The sequence below is a fragment of the Tribolium castaneum genome, chromosome 5 (assembly GCF_031307605.1).
Source record: "Tribolium castaneum strain GA2 chromosome 5, icTriCast1.1, whole genome shotgun sequence".
Lineage (NCBI taxonomy): Eukaryota > Metazoa > Arthropoda > Insecta > Coleoptera > Tenebrionidae > Tribolium > Tribolium castaneum.
The window spans coordinates 2,795,620-2,819,350 of record NC_087398.1 but is presented as its reverse complement, the minus strand read 5'-3'; the positions used below and the strand labels follow the sequence as shown (position 1 = coordinate 2,819,350).

The 23,731-nt window shown below is 38.2% G+C and overlaps 1 protein-coding gene across 1 annotated transcript in view; it reads left to right on the top strand.

The window, feature by feature from the left end:
- The first annotated feature begins 6,796 nt into the window (after positions 1–6,796).
- LOC660991 (insulin-like growth factor-binding protein complex acid labile subunit) overlaps positions 6,797–23,731 on the top strand; it is a 107,657-nt gene continuing 90,722 nt past the window's right edge. The window contains exons 1-2 of the mRNA XM_015980524.2: positions 6,797–7,108; positions 16,038–16,067. The gene's annotated coding sequence lies outside the window, so the exon portion shown is untranslated. The remainder of the gene's footprint in view (positions 7,109–16,037; positions 16,068–23,731) is intronic.

The window sequence follows — 23,731 nt, the reverse complement described above, 5'->3', positions numbered from 1 at the left end:
CGACTTGGTAGCGAGGTAACTTTCTCAGAGAAACTGAAACAACAAAAAAGTACACAGGGAACTTCTCCAAATAAAATTATAACATGCACATTAACACTGTTGTCTCTGAAAGAGGCACTGTTCCCCAGTAATGACGTCAGACACGATGCGGCAGACTCTGTTAAGTTATCTTCAAGACGTCTCCAGGCGTTACCGTCAACGAACAATAGGCTAAAAATATGACGAGTAAAACCTCTTATCCTTCACGTTTCTGTTATGTACACCCGACTTCCAAAGAATTTTATTTTTCAAATTATGACGGAATGGTTCTGCATGATATATGCCACATGAACAAAGGTCCTTTTTTCGCACCCTGATGCTCGAAAAATGTTAACTTGGAAAATTACAACCAACCATAGACAGCACAACGATGCGCTTACTTTTTATTGCCGCCATTTGGGAACATTTGCCGAAAAACTCCCTTTTCATCGTTTATAATTATTTCCCGAACAAAGAAAAAATAAATTATGTTAAATGTGGACGTTTGAGTCATATAACTGTATAGAGCTTCCCTCGAACAAGATCACTAGCCATTTTTTATGGAAAAATGATACTAAAAGTGACGTAAAGCTTGAAATATATTTTTTTATCATAAAATGAAGCAGTAACGCTGGCACTACCTGGATTTATGGCTGCTTGCAATGAATAAAAATGCTTTTTAATTCATAATTCGTTATTTATTTTAGCGGTATTTGTTGTGTGTGAAATAAATCCGGCATTATCATTTTGCGGCGTTTTATCTTTCTTCAGCCCATCGTGATTTGCACATGTCAGAGCGCCTTTGTCGTTTTCTCCCGAAGATAACAAACTCGAACTGGTTGTAACAATAAATCTTGCTGAAGTTTGTTGCAGTTTGGGAACAAAGCCCGCCTTCCAGACCATATCCGACTAACAATTAACGCAGTGTTGCTTATCCTTTCCGATGCACATTCCTGCCTGTATTGATCAAATGCACGCACGTCCCCGGGGGCTGTTAAGACCCATTTGAACAGACAGGGTGGGGCTGTCGGCGTCTCGAGAGTGCCCGCTATCACCATCATTCACCGGAATATGGGAGTAGCCGGGTGCATGTCGCAGCAGTTCTGTTCGTGTTGTTTGCACAAAACGTGTGCAATTCATTATTCATGCTTTGATAATTATCAGTGAAAGAACGTGCGGCGAGATTACCACGGCCCTCCAAAGGGACGAATAACGCCAACTATGCCATGAATTATTGCGACGAATCGATTTTTTTAAAGAAAAGTTCGCCCAGATTTTACGTATTTATGACGAAATGAGTGAGGGTTATCTTCGCATTTAAAGCGCGACAAGCTTTTAAGCGCACTGCTTCGGAAGAGGCATCAATAATGCATCTGTACTTTTTCACCACTTAATTATTGGCACGAAGTTTTAACAGCCAGGCTTTTACCACAATACTTATTTACTTGTGAATGGGGGCTCGATTATTGTGCTCACCTTCGCCCCCTGACGAGGAAATTACCCCTTATCATATTAATCACGAAAGACAGGCTCTGATATTTCTCCGCCCCCCGAGCCAATCGTAAACGAAATAATTTCCATCCGACTTCTGGTACAGATGGTTCGTTGGGGGTGAAATTACATTAGCATAATATATTCCGACTAGGAATGAATCGAGCCTGTTCGTTGTAATTTTTTTAATTATGAGCCCACTTTTCTCTAACCAGGTTTAATCCTGATAATGAATTTCGCAGATTAAAGGAAAGTATCAACTGCAAGTGAGCTTAACTCGGCGGCAGGAAGTTATAAGCCTGACATTGTTTTGTTGTTGGTGCAAATCTATCCTCCCTCTTAATTTACAATAATGGCCAATATATCTCGAGGTGTTTAAATTTGACTAGGTAAAACGATATCTAACCGTAGGGTCAAGTTATTTAACTCTGAATCCCTACAAGCTTGTGGCGCGTATTGTAAATACTTTAATCCAGGATCAAAGGACACCTGATATCAGGGATACTCAGAACTGCTATTTAATTAGAATTTCAATTGAATTATTAACACAATAGCGTGGTAGCGTGGCTTTGAAACTTTGAAGTCGTGTACGTGTGTGCAGCTTTTCGCCCAATTATCATTGTTTAATTATCATTACATGTAATTATTATCGAGATTGTCGATTAACAGGACTGTTACTGATTGCAATAAATCATAATTAGAGCAGACGAGCGTGTTTGATGTATGGCGAATTTCTATTGATTGCAAACTTCAATGAGTTGGCTTTGCGATGTTGACAAGATTAACATCAAATTTCACTTTTGTTGTTCGCCGGAAATCTAATTATTTTTATTCCTTACCCAGATAAAGCTTTTCCCATTAGTAGAGACCAGGTATCGTAATTTAGGATACACTTTTTATTAATTCCTACTACTCATAAATTTCAAATGCCCAAGATGATTATTAAAAAGATCTAAAGATTTTTGGCCTATTCTGTCGTAACAATTAAGTTTTTGTCGAAAAATTTGCGAAATGTTTGTTTGAATACGAACTAATTGCGAGAATTAATCTCTATAAAAAATAAATCGATCCATAATTTATTCACGATTTTTGAACTCAAGAGTAACAAAAAACTTGGATTTGTCTTAGAAAACAGCGAAATTACAGAAAATTTGGACGGCATTTTCAAAATAATCAAACAACAGCTTCTTAAAATCCACACTGGAGGTTTGGAAAAATTAATAATTACAATTATAATAATGAAAATAAATGAATTTTTAAATTGAAAATTAACAATAATGTTGACGCTTCTACCTAAATAATTTTTTTATTTTAAAATCAAGGTTGATGCAAAAATTTAATAGGATACAAAATTTATTTAAAATCAATAAATAATTTAATATAAAATTAGAGTAAGCATATTTTAAAAAATTAAAATTCCAAACACTGACAAATGAACTTTAACGCTGAAAAACTATAAACAGAAAAATCTAAAAAAAAACTGAGACCAAAATTTTGAAGCGACTGAAAAACTGAGAAACTGAAAAAACTATAGAACTGGAAAAGAGAAGCACTCAAATTAAAACATTAGATTCTGAATAAAAAACTAATACTCTAGAAGACTGAAATGCTAAAAAAACTGGAATACAGAAACTACGAGTAAAATACTGTATTAAAATTCTGAAGAAAAATTGACTGAAAGAGTGGTAATAAACAAAATAAAACTGCAAGTAAGAAGTTTAAAAGAAAGAAAAGTAAAAAAATACTGGAATCCGAAAAACTACGAATAAAATACTGTGACTGAAAGAGTGATAATAGAGAAATAATAAAACTGCAAAGTAAGAACATTAATAAAATAAGATAGTAAAACCACGAAAAAGTGAAAAATTGAAGAAATAAAATTATGATGAGAAAATTAGAGAAACAAAAAATCTTTAGATGTGAAATAAAATAACTATGAAATTGAAAGATTTTATGTAATTATTTTAAGCAAAATACAAGAAAAAATGAAAAAAATATCTTATATCAACAAAACAAATTTATTTCGAGTTTCCTAAAATCGGGCCTTTGCTCGTTAGGACCCAATTCTTGTTCGGGATAATCATCTGCGGTTTAATTCGTATGCCCGGTAAATATATACTTAATTAGGTGTTTAGATCTATAGCCCAGGTACATAATTTAATGGGTGAATTAGTATTCGCCGGCTTACAGAATCAGTGGTTGGCGTGAATTGGCTTGGGTAAATCAATTAGACATTGTTCCGTGCTGATACATGAATCCTGTCAGCTGGCCTATATGGCCATCCAGTGTGGTCATTGGCGCTATACATTACCGTTAACAGTCCATTCGTGAATGCGTGAAATAAGCAGACGGGTTATTGACACAAGTGCATCGCATCAGATGCATTCCCTAAGGCGGGCCCCTCCGGAGCGGCTCCGGGTGCCACATTCCCGGATCCTAAATATGCAACACACGTCGTCGAGTTGTTTATTCAGTTGCGCATCGAATTCAGTCGATCATGATTGAGAACTGACTGAATATTTTATTAAAACCGTCTTTTTCCGAAATAAACTTGAACTGATAGTAAATTTGTGAACGCAGTTGAGGGATGGGATGGCACGAGTGTTAGTGCGCTACGAGAGGAGCTGGGATTTAGCATGTGTCGAAAATCAATCACGGAGATGTGCTAGTGACAGCTAGGTCGTGGAGGAGGACACAATAGACAGAGTTATTGCCACTATCAACTCATATCGGGCACTTTTCTTAAATAATGGAGCGGAGGGGTTGCCACTACATAGGCCAGACACAACAAAAAATTGTTTGGAGCAAAAAATATATTTTTACTGGCTTGTTTGAATAATTTAAATTTGTTGGTGGTGGGATTTAGGATTAGCAGCTAATCCGGTTTAGGTCTCAGGCATCAATCCCGGACGGCCTGTTCTTACACACTCTATCAAATCTATAGTTGGCTGCGGAGGCAAGGCAGCAGTATTCTGTGAGAGTCTCTGGAGGTCACTATCGTACTTTCTTAATTAGTTGGCAAACTTTGTTAATTTGAGTCTTGCGTTGTCAACATGACTGCTGCCGCCTTCTCACTGCCACAATTAGTTCCTCCCTCGATTCAACTTTCGATAAAATATACATTTTCGATCGTTTTCCCTCGAAAAATGAATAAGCCACTAACTCAGAATATGGAGTCGTTACCACTCCGCATGTCTGAAACTGTATTCTTGACCTCGGGATAACCGCATTTGCACTTTCTTTATCCACAAAGGCTTGGCGGAATGGCGAGATGGTGCTGTTGTCTTGCACACTCCATCTATTTCTATATTGCGAAATTTAAATTGAGACGCTCTCAAGTCAGAGTTCGCATTTTGCACAAACAACTCGGAAAGGTCTGAAATTCGTCCGTTCGGTGACGCCCGGAGCGTTATCGCATCAGCAATTCATCACCGGAAGTGTCTAGAAACCGGAGGATATTTTAGGCGCGCCCTCACAAATGATTTGTAAATACATATGCGAGTGCGATTCCGGTGTTACAATGCGTCGCTTGACTCCGTAATGGGTCCATTGTTCCAGTTACACGCATATTTGCTTGCAGGAATATTGTTGTTACTGGGTACACCGAAACAACAGTTCAACGTTATTGAGTTATTCTGTTCATTTCGGGCTCCGAATCTCCGCTTGATGCTAATTCTTATGGACTTAATGTGCACACTACCGATCAAATGTACCAGCTCGCGAGCTGGTGATATTTGGCTCTGGGTCAATGTTAATTTGTAAGTTATAATTGCTCCACCAAAGTTTAATGGAGGTATTATTATATGTCAGAATGTATGTACAGAATGTATGTCAGAATGTATTGCCATTGTGAGAATTAGCTCGCATGGATAATTGCCCCTGGAAAAGGGAATCATTCCAGACATAAAAATTAACTTTAATTAGTAACTATAGTTCTATATTAATAAAAAGATATTTTCCGGATGATGAAATTTTACCAATATTCTGTTTACAAAATGGACTCGAATAAATGTAGTGTTTTAGTAAAATAAATATTATATGAAATAAAAGGCATATAAACGCATTATCTATCATAATAATGTTTTACTCTTTCAGGTTTATTCAGAAATAAAACAAAACTGCTGTTTTCAACAAATTAAATTTTATTTGGAATGTTTAAAAATTAAAAAACCAATCACACAAACTTTTCAACCGAGTTAATTTTTCAATTTTGGGCCAAATAGATTAAAAAGTAAATAATTACAGAGAGCAAATGCAATGATACTGATTGTATTTCCAATCGATTTTTTTACTACGTATTACTTTAAAGAATTATTACTTGTTTTTTTTTTGTGCTGCACGATGTGATGGTGACGGAATATTTGAAATATTTAGCGTACATTCTTTATCGTATATTGTACTAATAAACTGACAATAAAGACTCGATACATCCTTCCGAAACAATCCAATTTTCACCAACTTTTATTTCTTTTGTGCTATCGTTACTTATCCTTTCGCCGACAAATACACTTGTTAAAATTGCTTTATTAAACTTTTGTTATTGATTTTTAACACAACACATTACTTGTTCGTACTTGATCAACTGTGTTCGTTTTGTGTTCGGTCGTTACATTTTCTTTGCAACGAGTGAATACAAATCTTTTGCAGCGATTTGATAAAAAACGCGTCTAATTAAATTGTGTGCGAGGTGTCTGTTTATCGGCGTCGCTTTCCCCGATTTGTCAAGCAAAATGGAAAATGCCTCATAAACATTAATGAAGCCTCGGCAAAATATCTTGTATAAAAGAAGGAACATTTGGGTTCATCGTTGCGTATAATACCGTCTTTTCTTTTATTCCTCCCGTCTTTATTTTAGCGGGAAGGCAGCTAATAGTGCACATTTTGAAATGATAATGATGTCGTGTAGTGCAGTTTAGCGATGACAACAATAACTCGGTCTCCCTGCGGCTAAAAACCCATTACATCCTGGAAGAAACGTGACCCAATTTCTTGACTCCAGTGCGTTCCTTTATAATACCCTCATACACTTCAGCACTTTAATAAAAGTTTAAATTCGTGCCGAAAGCCTCGCGGTAATTGGGCCGTTTTGGAGAGCCTTGCAGTGAGAATGCAAAAAGTGCGCCCATTTACGGCCGAGATGCGTTTAAATTGTCCTTTGGTTGACGGATATCGTTCTGGATATATGGAGGGTATCGATTCCGGTCGGAGGATTTCGTCGGCAAAGCGCTAGCGCAAGCGTAGGAAGTCCTGTTCAAAGGACTCGGAATCCTGATAACACACCAGTGTTTCAGCTGCTTACAAGAGGCTCAGGCCTCCTGGTCAGTTCGTAGTCCTTCGCATGACGTAAACAAAGCGATTTTTCACGACCTTTCCCTGGCTTCAAGCGAGATTTGCCGCAGTTTGAGAAATGTTCAAGTACTTGAAGTTTTAACATATTGACCCCAAACACGTGCTAACTCTAATCCGCAAACTTTGCGAAGCACTCACTGGCCACTCACACACTATTAATTGAGACTCTGTGGACTAATATGTGGAGTGCATCAAACTTTTTACAAACTGTTGAATGCTTTTAAAGTTTTAATCCCCGGAAGCCGCCTATGTAAGTATGGAAACACAACAAATAACACAGTTTTTTGTTTAAAGGAAATTAATTCCGGTCAAATAACCAATACAAATGTACTTGACAACAATAATTTCATGAATTAATATATACGAATCGAATGAAATTCAATTACCGATAATTGCGTGAAACATGCCTCTTTTCCCGATTGATGGACGTGTCCATGTCATAAAAACCATCGCTTTGTGGCTTTCTGGACTCGATTCAGAGAAGCAACTTCCTTGAAAAATTTATCGAACTATCTAATAAATTTATTAGGCAAAAAGCCCAACTCCCGGACTATCAGACTGGAAAATATGTTCGTTCGAACAAACAATTTATTTCCCTTTTCCTAACCCTTGAACGGTTTTAAAAACACTTCAAAACGGTCACTGATTTATTCACGATAACCACGCAGCCAATATTTAAGTTTACTGATCGAGTTGCGGTTTAAAGCTCCCTACTGGCAAAGCTGATGAAGCTTTCCCCATTCAATCATTTATTAAATGTGTAATCGCAACATAATTTCGATTGAAATGTTTGTTAAAGTTCTATTTTGCTGATGAAATTCGTATCAAACATAAACAAAGAACACGCAATCAAAATATTTGCGTCTAACTTGGGTTTTTGGGCACCAAATGGAATTTTTAATATTTAAAATTAAATTTAGCTCGGCTTGATTTATGCCATGACCTTCCTCCGGTGCTCACACCGGAAATGTTTACTCTGATTCCGAAAAAAATTGCAATATTTTTACGCCCGATTTTGTGCTTTAGCTTTGGACTTTACCACGCTAAAGGTCGAGGTTTCCGTTTCGATCAGTTAATTAGTCAAATAACAACAGCTCATAAACGGTTCTTTCAATTATTTATGAACTAATGCTTTTATGAAATGTCAAGTGTAAAGTTCAAGATGACATAAGAGTTGTAAAGTATTGATTCTTGCATTATTAATAATTTTTTCTTGTCTTACAGTTTTGTAAGTCAAGTCAGTTCTGTTAATTTTCCTTGCTTGCCAAGCACGTGCTCGTGCATGCATCGATCCACATGCGAATGCGTACCACAGCCGAGCAAAGTTTTCGAATATCTTGCAGATATCATCGTCTCTGGATTTAATTTGCATCATGCTGTATTAAATCGATAGAAATTAGTTTAGGCCCCGGCCCATAGGACCAAAGCTTACATTTCGCTACACTGGTCACAGCCAAATTAACCAGTTGTGTAACATTAATTTAACATTTTCAAGCTTTGATCATGGAATTTATTTACGCAACGAAAACAGATCAAATAATGTTGCTGCTCTCGAGGAAGCTCACAATACTGCGACTTTTATTATGATTTGTGTGCGAGTTTAGCTTGAAGAGGATTTTATTCTCTAAATTTAGTAATATAAAATTTGTTGTGCCACATAAAATACTTCGTCAACACGGGGATAAGTGCTGTTTTATGAACAAAGATAAAACAGAAAATAAAATCGTATTATGACGGCGAACAATTACGTAGCACTGGAATGAATTTTTGCAAAATTCAACAATAGTGAGTCGAGATATTGATAGAGCCACCCTTTAATTAAATTTTTGATTGGGTTGTGAGGTGCCAGCACTCTGGTCGAGAGAACGTTGGGGTAGTGCACCCACGCAGAAATTCAAAAATAATTTGCTTTTAGTTAAGGTAAAATCGCCGTAATCCCCGGCTAATTAGGCTTGATTACCGTTAGTTAAATCCTCCTGATCCGGAACTTTGGCATAAAACTGAAAGCGGCTTGCAACTTCATTCTAAGTTGAAACTAATGCCAACGATCTGACCTAATCGCACACTGTGCTATATACACTGATTACACGCCGAATATCGCCGTCCAAATTAAGTTTTTGCAAGTTAATACGCTTTAACGCCAGACTAAAGTCATTCTCATTGACACTTATCGGCGATTTGTTGGAGATTACCAACGCTAAACTAGCTCGTTAAAGCCACTCGATAAAAATGCATTGTAGTTACCGTATAGACGCACTTAACTTGGGTAGTTTTCACCTGAACCCGGCTGAAACTCCAGCTCGTTGGAATCTAAAAGCCATTTCATGCATGATTGCAGCAAATCGCATTTTTGAACAGTCTTCCTTGTTTAAAGGGTGACTACTGTGTGTTGGGTTTAATATTGCAAGATTATGGAGTTCGCGAGAATAGACGTTCTTTATTTCGGGAATAATACTAAAACAAAATGTAGTACGTGTTTGTATGCGCCAGGATGGTAATCGCAGCGAATTTCTATTTCGTTTTCTGCAAGGGGCGAGCCGAATAAGTGCTTTCATGATAAACGATTCTTCCCAGGGATTGTTTATTAAGTTGCTCGTTTTGTTACACAATGCTACACAGCTTTGGCAGAACGCAGGCTCAAGCTTCATAAGTCTACACCACTTTTTCCAATAACTAGTTATTTACTAGCTGTGGACGAAATTTTAATTAATATTAGCATTAGTTTCTGGCTAATTTTAGCAAGCGCTTCGAAAAAACATAATTACCTGCCGTAATTGCCGATAAAATCGTGTCACGGTTAATTTTCCGGCAAGAATAAATACGTATTAAATTAAATATAAAGCGAGTTTAAATCGTTGGCTCATTTCTCGAAACTGGCACGTCTCTTACATTTCCTCATTTTACATCATTTGCTTATACCTATTTATCTTTAATTCTCGAAGCTCCCAAACTCCGTCTTTATTTACAAACTTTGTTAGTAATTCACTTTCATTCCTGCGGATGTGTATAATTACGGGCCGCCGAAAAACGCGCTTCGAGTAATTTTACGTTTTTTGCAATTGCGGTACTGGAAACTTTTATTTCTGACAATAACAATAAGCATATCCGCTATGGCCAAGGTACATTACTTTTTATGTCACATTTACTTTCATTGCATTTATGCATAGCGGTCTCCCGTCACAGCTAAAATTTTCTTGGCGCTTCCAACATATCCTCAAGGAGCTTTAATTGCAAGCGTTGCAGTTTCAGGCTTGCACGTTCGGTGCATATTGCTGTGGGTTTTTTCGCTTCAACAACGTTATTACCTTATCTTAATTATGGGTGTTTTCGTGTAATTGGACCGCTTATGGCCGAGATAAAAAGAAATATCTTAACGGAAAATCGCAGAATGTTGTATGCAGGAAAACACCGATGCCACCGCTGCAGGATAAAAGAGTATTTGCTGCCGGGTTAAACAGTTTTGATTTTTTGTATTAAATGGGGGGATTTCGGCGTTTGTTTTCTATTAGGTTTAAACATTAGAAAACCCGCAGGTAGGGTCTTGTCGGATTATTCACAAAACATTGCCCAGATCCTTAAACGCTTTCACATATTGTGCTCATACGAGCGACATGAATATTTGATATTCGTTCAAGACCTGGCGCGATGCGCTCCATGTTGAAGAGGTCGAGTTTATGTAAAGTTTACGGCCATGACTTTATCGGCCGGAAATGCGATTACATAAGTGTTACAAAATAGCGCCCGGAATAAATAATTTTAATGCAATAACAGCACGACATGGAGCTTTAAAATTTTATTGCGTACAGCGTGCGGAAATGCACATATTTCACGTTCTAAAATGTAGACGTTAAATTTCAGCCGTCTGAAATGTGGCTGCGGTGGCGCTTTTTCGTGTGCTTTTTTTAATAATTTGCGTCGAGGCGACATGAAAAACGGGAGCTTTCTCGTTGTTGTTGCTGCACTTATCTAATGGAAACTGTTTTTATATTTTTCTGGAAACAATTTCGGGATTCGAACGGAGAGGACTAGACGCTTCTATGATCGATCCGCCAATTACGCAAAGTTTATTCGGATTTGCTCCTTTTCGGGCATTAGTCAACGGCGATATTGAAAATTTCATATCTTAGTCAATAATTCAAAATGAAGCTTTTATCTAGTGATGTAAAACGAAAGTTTAATTTATATCTGCAATTTGCAGTCCTCATTTTACAAAAATTGCTTTTGTTAGACTTTTATCGCTCTGTAAAACGCAAATTTGTTTCCAGCGATTTAGGATTCAAATAAACCGTTTTTATAAAAGTGACCCGAGCAAAATGAGATGTGTTTTAATCAATCAAACTGTTTTACGTATTAGAAAATTTCGAAGATTAATGTGGAAAATATTTTTTCCAACAAAATAATCGGCAAAGCAAACTGTTGTTAATTCCAAGTGAGTCATCAAACTTTGTAGTTTTATTTAATTTGCAAGTTAAATGTAGTTTTACATGATAGTGAGTCGGTTCACGTTATTTACCTCCGTCTTTGCTGTAATTAGTCAAAGTTAGTCTTTTTGACGCTGTATCATTCAAGTACAATTTGTTCCCTTCGAAACTCCAATAAAACTATTCGGATAAATCACTGTTGAAAACTTGATACACGCCTCGAATTTATCTCAGACATAAAGCAAAACATCAGAAAGTTATCGCGAGTTAGCAACATATGCCGTTTCATTTGGACGTATGACGTTGCAACTTTTTCAATTATTTTACAATAGCCATGTTTTATTTATGGTGCGTGGCAAGCAAACTTCAAAGAAAAATTAAAATTGCATGACTGCTGGGAAAAAATAACACCGCCCTGCCTACCCCGAAAAGCCGCTCTTAAAGCCCTAATCCTTATCGCTGAACTATCCCGAAAACTAAGTTTATGGACCGAAAGAGCTCCAAAAACGGGAAAACTTGCACGAATTTCTACAATTAGGTTTAGCTGCAAACAAGCACGGTCGTCTGAAATTGAATTTTCGTTTTCAGAGATAAGTATTATTTATTCCTTATTATACACTGCGGTATCAGAGCAAAATGCGAAACACATTTACGCAGAGTAAATTGAATTCATATTTATGTACGTCGAGAGGTGGATGTTAATGTGTTTTGTTTGCATTTTTGCAAAAGCGCCCAAAAGGCATTTGTTACTCGTAAACTTGGCGCGCTCGAGAGCGAAATCCTTTTTATCGTAATGTGAAATGAACCACAAAGTTGCTTTGTGCAAAAATTATGCTAAATTTTCTAATGTCGGCTTAGAAGGAAAATTAGGATTCTAGTGATAAAGTCGGAGTTAGCTCGCCTCATATACTTGCCCTATTTCTCGGGGCCGTAAATTTTACAGTTTAAAATAAAAACGTAATTATGGGAAAGTCACTTCTGGAGGAAACAAATCAAAAAGAGTCATTTCCATGCCATAAAAACCAAGCAAAATACAATCGTAACCATAATTTTTACATTTTGCTATAACAATTTATTTTGAAAATAATTTGAAGCGGAACGAATCTTTTACCCTTCCTCAAGGCTACGTCACGCACCCTGACTTGATTTAAGCCTATCAAAAGAAACCCGACAGTTCTTTGAAGTTGGGAGAGGAAAGTTTGCATAAATATGAACCTGTAGGTGAATAAACTCCACTCTTGTTACGAGAAATAATTGAATCCATCTCGGGTTAATCCAAACTTGGAAACGCCCCAAAATTACATACTTTGTTTTTTTTGGATTTCGATTAATGACCCCGATAATTGGTCGTTAGTCCAGGAATTCCAAACTACGTAATACCACCAGCTTCCAAATTTAATTCAGCCCATGGCTCCCCGGACATCCATTATTCCTTCGGTTTTAACTAAATCACCTGTGAAAAATCGCCTTTGTTACTCCTCCAGATTGACTGAATGATTTGTTTTCGTAGCGAAATAAACACGTCGGAAATCGATAGATTACCTCGAGAATTCCGCACTTTAAATCCCGAAAATTGATTAGCTGGAGTAATTGTTTCGAGCACGTCGTTGAAATGCTTTCGAATTTCATATTTCCCGCGGGCTCTGCTCAAACGTAAATTGCAAACGTCCGAAAACAGGAATTGTTGAATACATTGTGCCAAGATCAAAGAGATTCGATTTCGGTGCTTTCAGGATGCGGTGCTAAAGTGAAAAAATGACAGTAATAAAATGCGCTAAGCGACCCGTTTTGGTTGCTGATGGTATCGGGAGTTCCGGTAAGAGACTTATCTGGATGAAAATACAGCAAAAGCTCATCCTTCGGAAAAACCTTAACAGCTTTGCGCGAATTAAAGCTTTATTTACTTTCTATCACCTCGGAATTTTATTTTCAGAATGTGCTATTGCTGGCTTAGCCATCTCATCCGGCTATTATTTTGCCAACATTTTTCAGCGATAAAGTAGAGAACTTTAGATAGTCTCATTTATTCGGAATCAAGGAGGATTTGCGCACAACACGTTCAACTCGAGAAATTTTAAACGCAAAATTAATATCATGCATATTTTATTGAAAAAAAAATCCAGCAAACCGAATTACCAAAAGTGCAGTACAGTTTATTTTGGTATTTTTAACAAGCTTCATGTCCTCAAAATTGCAATTTCTGGTGTTGTAATAAAGTTTTTATTACCTTAGAGTGTAATAAAAAATTTACTCGCAACGAATGAGTGGAATATTTGTGCGAACAAATCGCGAACATTTTGTGTTTTTGGCATTAGCGGAACGGCAGTATCACAACATTGGATTACGATTCTTGCTGTGGAGATAATTTATAGATTTCCACAATGAGACAGTAGAACACAAATGCAAACAAACTGCGACGCCAGCAACAGCAGTGAGTGCAATTTAAGCAATTATTTGCTTTCCTTATAGCATCGTGAAGAATTGGTTAAACGCCATTCTGTAGTGAAACAACGTCATTAACACACCTCTGTAAGCATCCATGCATTATCATGTATAATTAAAGGCTCGCTGTAAAGTTATAGCGTTGTAAAAAGGTGCATGAAAGTAAGCTTTACGACGGTCTAATTGAACTTCCAACTTTAAGCCGCGCTAGTGGAGATAATTTTCAGGAAAAGTCTATCTCGCTACTTTAAATAAAACTGCTATCAAACTGCTGGCAGCTTTGAAGGCTGCAATAATCAAAAATTGAGTCGAAATCCCATATTTCCAGGCTTCTCTATAGCAGCTGTGCGGGAGAGGAATCAAGTCTTGGGGCGAAGAGGCCATCAATATTCATTATCGCTGCATGTGTAGCCCGGATTTTTCCAAAAGCGGGCTAATTTCGGTAATTTCTCACTTAGGTGCAGGGATAGTTCGGCGCAATTAAAACACAAACTGGATTTCCGCTCGCTACATTAAAATTCACTTTTTGCAACTGATTCGCGGGAGACTCAGTTTAGCAAAAATCGCAAAAACAGGCAACTCCAAATGGAAATGCATTTATCTGGTCTCCGTGGTGATTACAAACCATTTCCATTCTTTTAAAGCAAGTCCGGACCATATCTGCATATGTAAATGTACAGTCGCAGTACTTTTCCTCGGCTGGTATGATAACATGTCCCAAGGCGCACTTTTAAATCCGCTATTCAAAATTTTCCCGTCATATCACGCTGACTTTTTATGACGGACCGGAATCATTCCTCCGCATGGCGGCGGCCTATTGTGACTGCTCCCGATCACCCGCAGGCCATCAGAATCATTCCAGGGCCGGCTTAATAGGACGACGGAACACTTTCGGCTCAAAGCCGTCATTGCCATGCATGGAAATACGCGAAAAATGGATGAGATATTCCGAGATGATCGACTCAAAGCTCGCGGAGTAACGAGATCTCATCGAGAAAATAACAACTGGCGAGATATTGACAACATTACAGGCCATTTTCATTTAGATAAAGTTTTAATCAAAGGCTCGGGCTATGTCATTTCCCACAGCGATGCAAGATTTAAAAGTTCAACATTAAAAATTACTCGACAAAATTAAAACTCGGCAAAGTTTTAAAAACTAAGTTGGTCTTGCTGCTGAAACGATATAGTCGCCGCTGTATATGCAAAACAATTAAAGAAAAAGAGAAAATTAACCGCTCAGATAAAGCAATTTGTGCCAGTTCGTATTCGTAATTAACCCTTTTACTTGAACGTTCCTGAAACAATTGACCTCGCTGACGGGTATCCCTTTATTATTTACATTCAGCTTCTAGTAATAAACTTTTGCATTGTCCCAATTACTCCCATAATATTAATTACGGATACGGCCCCAAAGTCACGTGATTAAACTGGCCGACGCACACTGCGATTAGGTTATTTGAACCCGGAGGAGTCTGATAATGAGGGTATTCCGGAGGAGAGGAGTCTGGTTAAGTCGCCCGAAACTCCCGTAGGCTTTGGCAGGGTGGTCCTCCTGGTGGCTCGCCCGATATCCACTCTAATTAATAGCCATTAATCATAGCGTGCCCACGGGTTGCGTTTTTGGGACTCTCTCTACCATTATCTTGGAACGATTGTTCCCGTCGTTAATTACGACAGACTTGCTAATTTATGACAGGTAACTGATGCATTGTCGGCCTGATATCAAAGAAAGACACTTTGTTCGGTTGTCACGGACTAATTTTGTCATTAGGCGAGAGATACTCAAGCTGGATGTGACGACGTTGTTATAATTCCCAAGCTTGATTTGCTATTTCCAAGCGCGATTTTTATTTTTAACTTCCCGCAAGCACGCGAGAATAAATGGATGTAGTTTCCAAGAGCGCTTAGTTGATAATATTCCCTCATCAATAAACTGTTGTGCGAGCTTTTCCTTGAGCTTTGTAACAATATGTGCACTGTTTAAACACATCCAAGACTGCAACTTAATCACGCTAAAATAAATATGGCTTTTGAACGCATTTCTCGATATTTCAGCCGCCACAATAATGGACAAATTAGTTGCAATTATTTACGGAATTACCAACTTTATTCGCATATTCAGCATCATAAATTATTAATTCCAGAATAAACAAAATGTAATTAGAACGAATTTCTGCATTAATGAGTCATTTATATTCGTTTCATTGCGATAAACACGGTCTCATTAGGGCGGAAAAATGTATAGCAAATTGTGACAGAGGATGCCACACAATAATTGCATTTTTGCAATAAATGACCGGCTTTTTGTTGCAGGTTGAGGGTCCAACAATTGACACACTAAAGGTAAGACATTTTTTTTAATTTTGATAATGATATTTTAACTCTGAATTATTTCGTTTTGTGAAGGTCTTCTGAAAAATTAGATAGCTGTGTAAGTTTGCCGGATTTTCAATTAAACTGTTGAGTATGGTGCGGAATTTATGTGCCAATAATGCATTAGAGAGAGCGAAACAAATGTAAATAGAGCAAACGCGGTGTGTTCAGTTCATTAGTTAAATTGTAAATTGTGACAATATTATTCAGATTGCTTGAATATTTATGAAGTTGCATAGTAATCAAAATGTGCAAACCAGTTAATTAATGAAGGATCTGCTAATTGAATTAATCCTTTGAAGTTCGCCGTTAGCTGGCGACCCACCCCCTATTAGTCGCTCCCTCTCTGTTGTTGTTCCAGATAGGTTTAATATGCTGGCTGCAAATAGTGCAAGTGGAGGCATTATTGAAACGTCCTAACCGCGTATGTACATCAAAAGTTTGCTCAGCATTACCACACGAGGCTGAGATCACACTCCGGAATAATTTCGGGGAAAACTCGTACGTTATACCCTTTGTGACATCGCTTTAGCCTCGAACATTTTGTAAACATGCTCAAAAATAGCTGCAAAAGAGCACTGAATGGAGCTCATAAAACTTTAAAACAAGTAATTTAAAATCGCTAAAGCCTTTTAACCGAAAACAATGACACTGTTTCCCGTTTAGTCTCTATAGGTATACCCACTATCACTCGAGGAATATCTTTTAGAAAACTAAACAATAGGGCGCAGTGAAAGAGGTCTTGTCATCTCAACAACTTAAACATGAACTAAATATCGCTTACTCGAGAAAATTCACTCAAGGTACACAATAAGTATCAATTTAGCTTCCACTCAATTAAACTTAACCCCTCCGTCTTGTGCGCCAGAATATGCCACTAACTCCCAACTTAAGCCTTCCGCATCGACCTAATTTCCCTCCCGGACTCACTGTTCATACATTTTTATCGTATGCGACATATCTCAAAATCTCACATGATCCGTCCTCCTTATGGGGACATTCAACCAAACTATTTCTTTCTTCACGGCGTCTTTATGCTCATGTCAAGATACACATTTCCCAATTTTGCCAACTTCCTCGTTTTTAGAAGACTGATCTGGAGTCCTCGCTGTTTATAAAGAGTCTTTAAACAGCACTACTCGGATTTTCTTGTGCATTCAAACGGCTGTTTCAAGGTTATGCTCTTCTTTGTATGATAATCGCGCAACTTGGCGCAAAAACCGAGAAAAATTCGCCCACACCAAAGACATATATCGACAAGAGTGAAATAACTAAGAGCATATTATTTAAAAAATATTTTTGCTCAGTGGTTTGGGCGATTGAATATCGGACTCGCAAGTGAAATATGAGCAAAATAAATCTGATGTATGGGACATCAGTTACATTGTGGAAGTCCTTTCAGTTTCTCATTGTTCGTGTCCTATTCTTGTGAAGTTGCTGACCGTACCGTTGAGTTTTATTAGCTGGTGTGGAATTAAAGCGTTTAGTGCGGACGTTTCCGTTGTCAGACCTGATTTAAAAAGTTAGAACTATGCATAATAGTAGTTAGTCTGGATCAGTTGGATTTTATCTAAAAGATTGCTCTTTTCAAATGAAATTTTCCAGAAGGCAAATTACGAAGAGGAAAGAGCAAGAACTTCACGAGTGCTAAATGAATAAAATCGCAATAAAAAACTGGAACCTCTAATTTTCCGACACGAAAAACCGTTCAGACGTTTTCAACTTAGGAAAGTCGGGACGCGAGAATTCTCCGGCTCTACGAAAGCAAAATACAATGAAAAATTCATATTTGACTCTCACTAACTAGGGTCGTCATTTGCATTTTTATTATGTTGGCTCTTGCCGACCTTCTCGTTTGTTTTCTCTTGACTTTTGTGTGTTTACCGAAGGCTGTGCCGGCCTACGGAAGCAAAATTGTTTACATCAAGGTGCTATAAATAAAACAAAATCTTAGTGTTAATTTTTGCGCGAAAGGGATGAGCCAAAAACAGGATATAAGTGGGAGTCTTTGATCCACATTTTGCTCAATTAACGACAGCGCAGAGCAAATTGGTTCGTGATAATAGTGTGTGGATGGAGCATGATCAAAGAAAATTGATTAAAGTCAAGCAACTTTGAATGTTCGGAACGTGTTTATGGCTTGCTTTGTAAATAACGGGAGGTTTGCGAAAAAGGTGGTGAGACAGTATTGAGTGAAGTCGGAAAACATCCCGAGTTTTTGTCGTGGGTCTTAACTTAATACATCCTGAGGAATATAATAAATTATGTAAGACAGGTAGTTAGAAGACTTCCAAGTTTCCAATCAACTCGTGGGAAAGCCGCCATGAATAATTCGCTTTAGTTGACTTGGTTTACTGTAAAATTTCTCTAGGGCGGTAATGGCATAATGAGACTGAGTAATGATATTATACATGCGCGTTCTGCTAACGATGCGACTCCTAAAACTCTATTTATATCACTTTTAATTTAATTTAATTAATTCCAACAAAGTCGAGCGTCGGAGGCGCACCTAAATCAGGAAATGCTTTCACGATGAAGTTCCTCACCTGATGCTTTAAAGGAACCAAAGGGTCTCATACAGGTTATCTAATTTATTCACTCCGACCGCCTCGAAACACCGCCCGGAAAACGGAACAGATTCGTCCTTTTTAATTCAATTACCTAAGGACGCGCCGCGTTTTTCCTCCAACAGGATAATATCCAGCCGGGACCAAGTGGCATGAACTGCTTGTCCACACCACCATTTGTCAAGGGAGACTTGTGCACGTGACGGCTGCTCCTGGTCTAGCCTCAAGGGCGGTAAACTGCGACCACACCCCACAACATGTGTTAGAGTTTTCACTCATTAACGCAAAATAAAAATGCGGCAATTTAATGCAACACTTGCCACTTGCAATTTGCGCTCGCATAAATTCCCAGGATTGCATGGAGAATGGCCCGTGAAATCTTGGATTAATTGCCCAGGAAGTTGGGGCTCTAATAACCATAAACTGTCAAGTAACTGCATAAAGATGCAACGGGTGCCAACTCGCAGCGTGCGAATCGAAACGTTCAGATTATCATTTTGCAAAAAAGGATTCTGGGCGAGTCCTGAGCGCCGATCGATTCTTTATCGACTGAGGTCCTTCGGGTCCTTTAATGGGCTGGACGTGATGTTAGCTCGACGTTGCAGGATGCAAACTTAACGATATCCAAAAAAGCCAAATTACGATAAAGCAGTGTCGAAACTAAAGGCATTCAGCTTGGCTGAAGGGGTGATTGAGCCTTGTGACCTTTAGTCCTGGAACTATCTGCGACCTATGTCGTTAGGCCCCAATCCTCAATGTAGCGGAAATAAACGCGGCCTGAAGGCAACAGAACGCAGAGATACGCCTTAAACCTTCTAATATTATTTGTCGTCGACTTAGTGAGCGAGAAAAAGCCAATTAATTTATAACGAATCGTTTTCGCGGAACACAAATCCTTGATTTAACACCGGCCAGGCGCCGGTGATGTCCCGATAAAAGTTTAATTATTTGGCGATGTGAATGCGCGACAGGAGGTAATTTTCTCTTTAGTATTCCGGGATAAAAATAGAGTCGATCCCGGGAGGATATCTTTGGAAAAACTGAAAAATACGATGGAACAGGCGAGAAAATTATAGGAGGTGTGAAGTTGGAAACGTGATTCTGATCCCGGTCGACTTTAAACTATAAAAGTGGATCCTGTAACGGGGCGGTAAATAGTGGAACAGTCTGAACTGCTGCAGCTCAGCCCACCCCCGAGACCCGAGCTGAATCCTGAAACACTGCCGACGCTTCGGGACACTAACTGGCCATCCGGACTTACTTACTTTTATGCTGCTCCGATTTAATGAAAATATTATGGCTCCCGAGCATGACTTCATAAACAGCCACCGGATTCAAACGGAAAATACTTTCCGGCGTTTTCACTGAAATCATTTCAGTTCAGGTCTGGACTTGGCACCGCTTCGCTCACGTCAATAAAACCTCGGATACAACTTTGTTTCAATTTATTTTTACTCCGGCTCTCTGACTCTAAGCGAATACTTGGCTTCACTCAATCTTGCCCATAAAGAAGCGACTCTTGTCAACAGGCAAAATGGCCCCAAATTCACCACAAGCACACCATCGAAAAAAATCTGGTTGCGTAAAATCAATTTTAATTAACACGTGGTGAATTTGTTCAAAACAATCATAACTAGGTGATTTGTACAGACCAGATTTTTCGGTTTTTCAGTCACTTGGTTCTTCATAATGGCAGTCTCATTATTTTTTACGTTTTTTGAGTTTTTGGTTTCTCAGCGTTAAAGTTTCTTTGTCAGTTTTTTATAGATTTTTTGTGTAATAAATAATTCTAAGTCACTTCTAAGTTAATTCTAAGTTTTTAACAAAACGTAGTTCGTGTTTTTTGTTTTTGTAATAGAATTTATAAGTAGAAATTATGTATTTATTTGTCCTGCGGTAGAAATATATCCTAAGTTACCCAATTTTAGTTTTCGTCTAATAATTTTTGACACCTAAATAAGTTTACTAATTTCTTAAAAATCCGTTATTTGGTGATTTAAAAGTTACGGTCGGGAGCGAAGAATCCGAATATAAAATAATGCTCGGTATTTATATTTAATTTTCTTGTGTAAGTTAGCGTTGGTAAAAGGTATTTTTCTAGGGAATTTGTTTGAGAAGAGTTTTATTAGGTAGTTTTAATTTAGCGAGTCCTTAGCCGGGTATTTCCGAGGCGGGAAAAAGTGTGTAAAGAGTGGCTGCTGACATTTTGACCTACTTCTTTCCAACACAACAAAGGCCCGTGTGCTACCATTTTCATTACAATTTATATGCCCAACACAATAGCAAAGTTTGCTGTTTTATTCAACATTGTACCATCCGGGGATCGTGAAATATTATATAAATTGTCTCGTTGTCCCTTCTGATGTATTCCTTTAATGTTTCGTCGCTTCTTGGCGCCCAACCCTTCCAGGGGCGAATTAAAACCGTCGAGGGAGCCGACTGTCATCGGGGTCACGCCCGGATCAAACTCCTTTCCAGATGGACCAACAAACGCCGTAAATTCTGAAAGACTTTTCTTGTAGCCTCCATTCTCGGCGCGGAAATTTATTACGGACCCTATCTATGAAATTCAGAAGATGTTTGCCAAAGCGCAGTCAAGAGAAAGGCATGCTGTTAATTTCGCCAAACTGACCGGAAAACATCTCGCCGATCCGAAGTAGGTACAAAATAGGAGTAATTCCGGCCGAGCCGCATACATTTCCATATTTTGGCTAACGAAGGGCCCTAAAAGAGCCCACGGTTTGCACAATCGATGCAGCGATGCATCGTAAATTATGATTGGACAAACATGGCGCTGTTCGAAAGAGCAGATTCGGATTTAAATTTCGGAACCAATCGATGGACCCTTTATCATGCAGATTTTCTATATTGACCGGAATTTATTTTCTTTTGTTGCTGCTCAAACTCCACAATTAGGTAGCAAAATTTTGCCGTCTCGGGGGAAAACAATATCGGCTCGTATCACTCACAAAGTCGTTTAGGCGTGTGGAATTCCCCGACTCGGGTAAGTGTGTATAGAGTTTTCTTTCAACGTCTCCTTTGATGCGTGATTGCATTCTCGGATAGGACCCGTGTCCATCTATTTTCCATGTTATTGGTTTGATTTCGCAGTGTCAATATAGGCGAGGCGACTTTGACTGACTCCTCACAAAGGAATCGAATAAATGCGACACTATTCAGACCACAATGGTTTTGTCCACTCCTTCACACTTTTGTAAAGGATGCTCGTGTTCCTTTACTCCAGAATTTATTATTTTTGTTTCATCTTCTTCGCATATATTCCGGCGAGACCGCGGCTCACCTGGAAAGTACCTCCATACCACCGCGCATAAAAGGTTGCCTAGCAGTCTTATAACAACATGGTTTTTGACTCAACCTCTTCCTTTATTCTCAAAATTTTTAATCAACAAGAAACTATGAGATTTATCCACGATTTTTGAACCCAAGTGTAATAGAAAACTTGAAAATTTCTTAGAAAACAGCCCAATTCTCGAACAATTTTTTGCTCAGTTTTGATAGCCTTATGATTGGTCCGTTTTACAGTTGGGAGTGCAGTATCCCTCCCACATCCAATGACAAGCGCTTCAATCGTCTTGCAATTTTTTGTGCACGAGATAAACTAGTAGGAGGTGATTTTTATACTTTCATTGGTCAATTACTCATTCGTAGGGCAAATGAGACACCAGTCAAATCGGTTGGAGGGCTGGTCTTTCTCACAGAACGGGATTACGCCTTAGATGCGAATAAAATAATATGAAATAATTAAAAACCATTTTTTTCAAATTTATTATGAATCCTCGAACTGTAGTACTTTCAAAATAATACACATGTCAACTTCAATAATTGAAGCCTGATGAAAATTTAATAAAAATCGAAACGTCGAGAAAAATGTGCCCTAAATAACCAATAATCTTTTCTGGTTATATCTATGGTATCAGAAAATTAATTAATATTTATACGTTTCTAACAACAACAATCCCGCTTTATTCCTGCTGCTCCAGGCGGCTCCAACTTTGGAGTCCTGCAACTCTAAACCTCCACAAACCACCTTTTGTTTGTGAAGAAGTTTCCAAATAAAGATTTCCATAATAATAGCAATTTTTAAGTCACCTAAATTTTAATACAGCCGCCGTCACCATGGTCTAAAATGGATTAAACGAAAACGACTTCATAAGCTCAACTTAAATAGTTTCATTGTGTTGTTATCCAGGAACCGGTGCAGCTCTCTCGTTATTAAAACAACAAACAACACCATACAATAACGTCGGATACTGGTCCCCAGTATTCTACAAATTTAATCTTACTTTAACTTAATGTAAATCAAGAAAACATGCTCTAAACCCTTGCTTGCGCAGCTTACACGAGAAAGCTGCTACACAATCGAAGATATTTCAGTTTGAAAGCGCGCTTGTTGATCATTATTGCAGCAGTGTAGAGGAGTTGATCGGGCCATTTGGAAAGAAAACAAGATTTTTTGAGCCACAAATCAACTTCAACCGCACGCGGAAAGAAATGTTACGGAGCTTTTTAATGGTGAAATGGGAGAAGAGTAAAAATTGCTTCGGCTCCAAAAATTCCTGTCCAATTAATTCGGAATTTTCCTAACACGGCCCAATTAAACCGAAGATAATCTAAACTAGCATAAAAGAGTGATTTGATGACTGAAAAATGCGGTTTTCGCGCATTTGATCAATTACGCTTCTTGAAAAATTATTACAACTTAGCGTCGTCGGGCAATTAGCCTATGATGGATGGACTTGTCGGCTTGCACTGATCAAAGCGGCATTTTCAATCATCCATCTCGGCTTTTGGAATAAAATCGATGAAATTATCGTCGAGCAACAAAACAAGGCCCGGCTTTTGCCGAGTTATGCACGCAATAAAGTCGAGGCAAGGTAAAATTTTTTATACGTCCCCTAAAAATAAGCAATAGGGGTTGTCACTTTATTTCTTTGCGGCACAGGAGAGTGCTTTGCGTGCGCCATGGATATGGAATTTCGTCGATGTGTATAATTTTTTTTATTAATAATGCAAATTGGGCGCCGCCGCCGCGACGCCCTCACACAC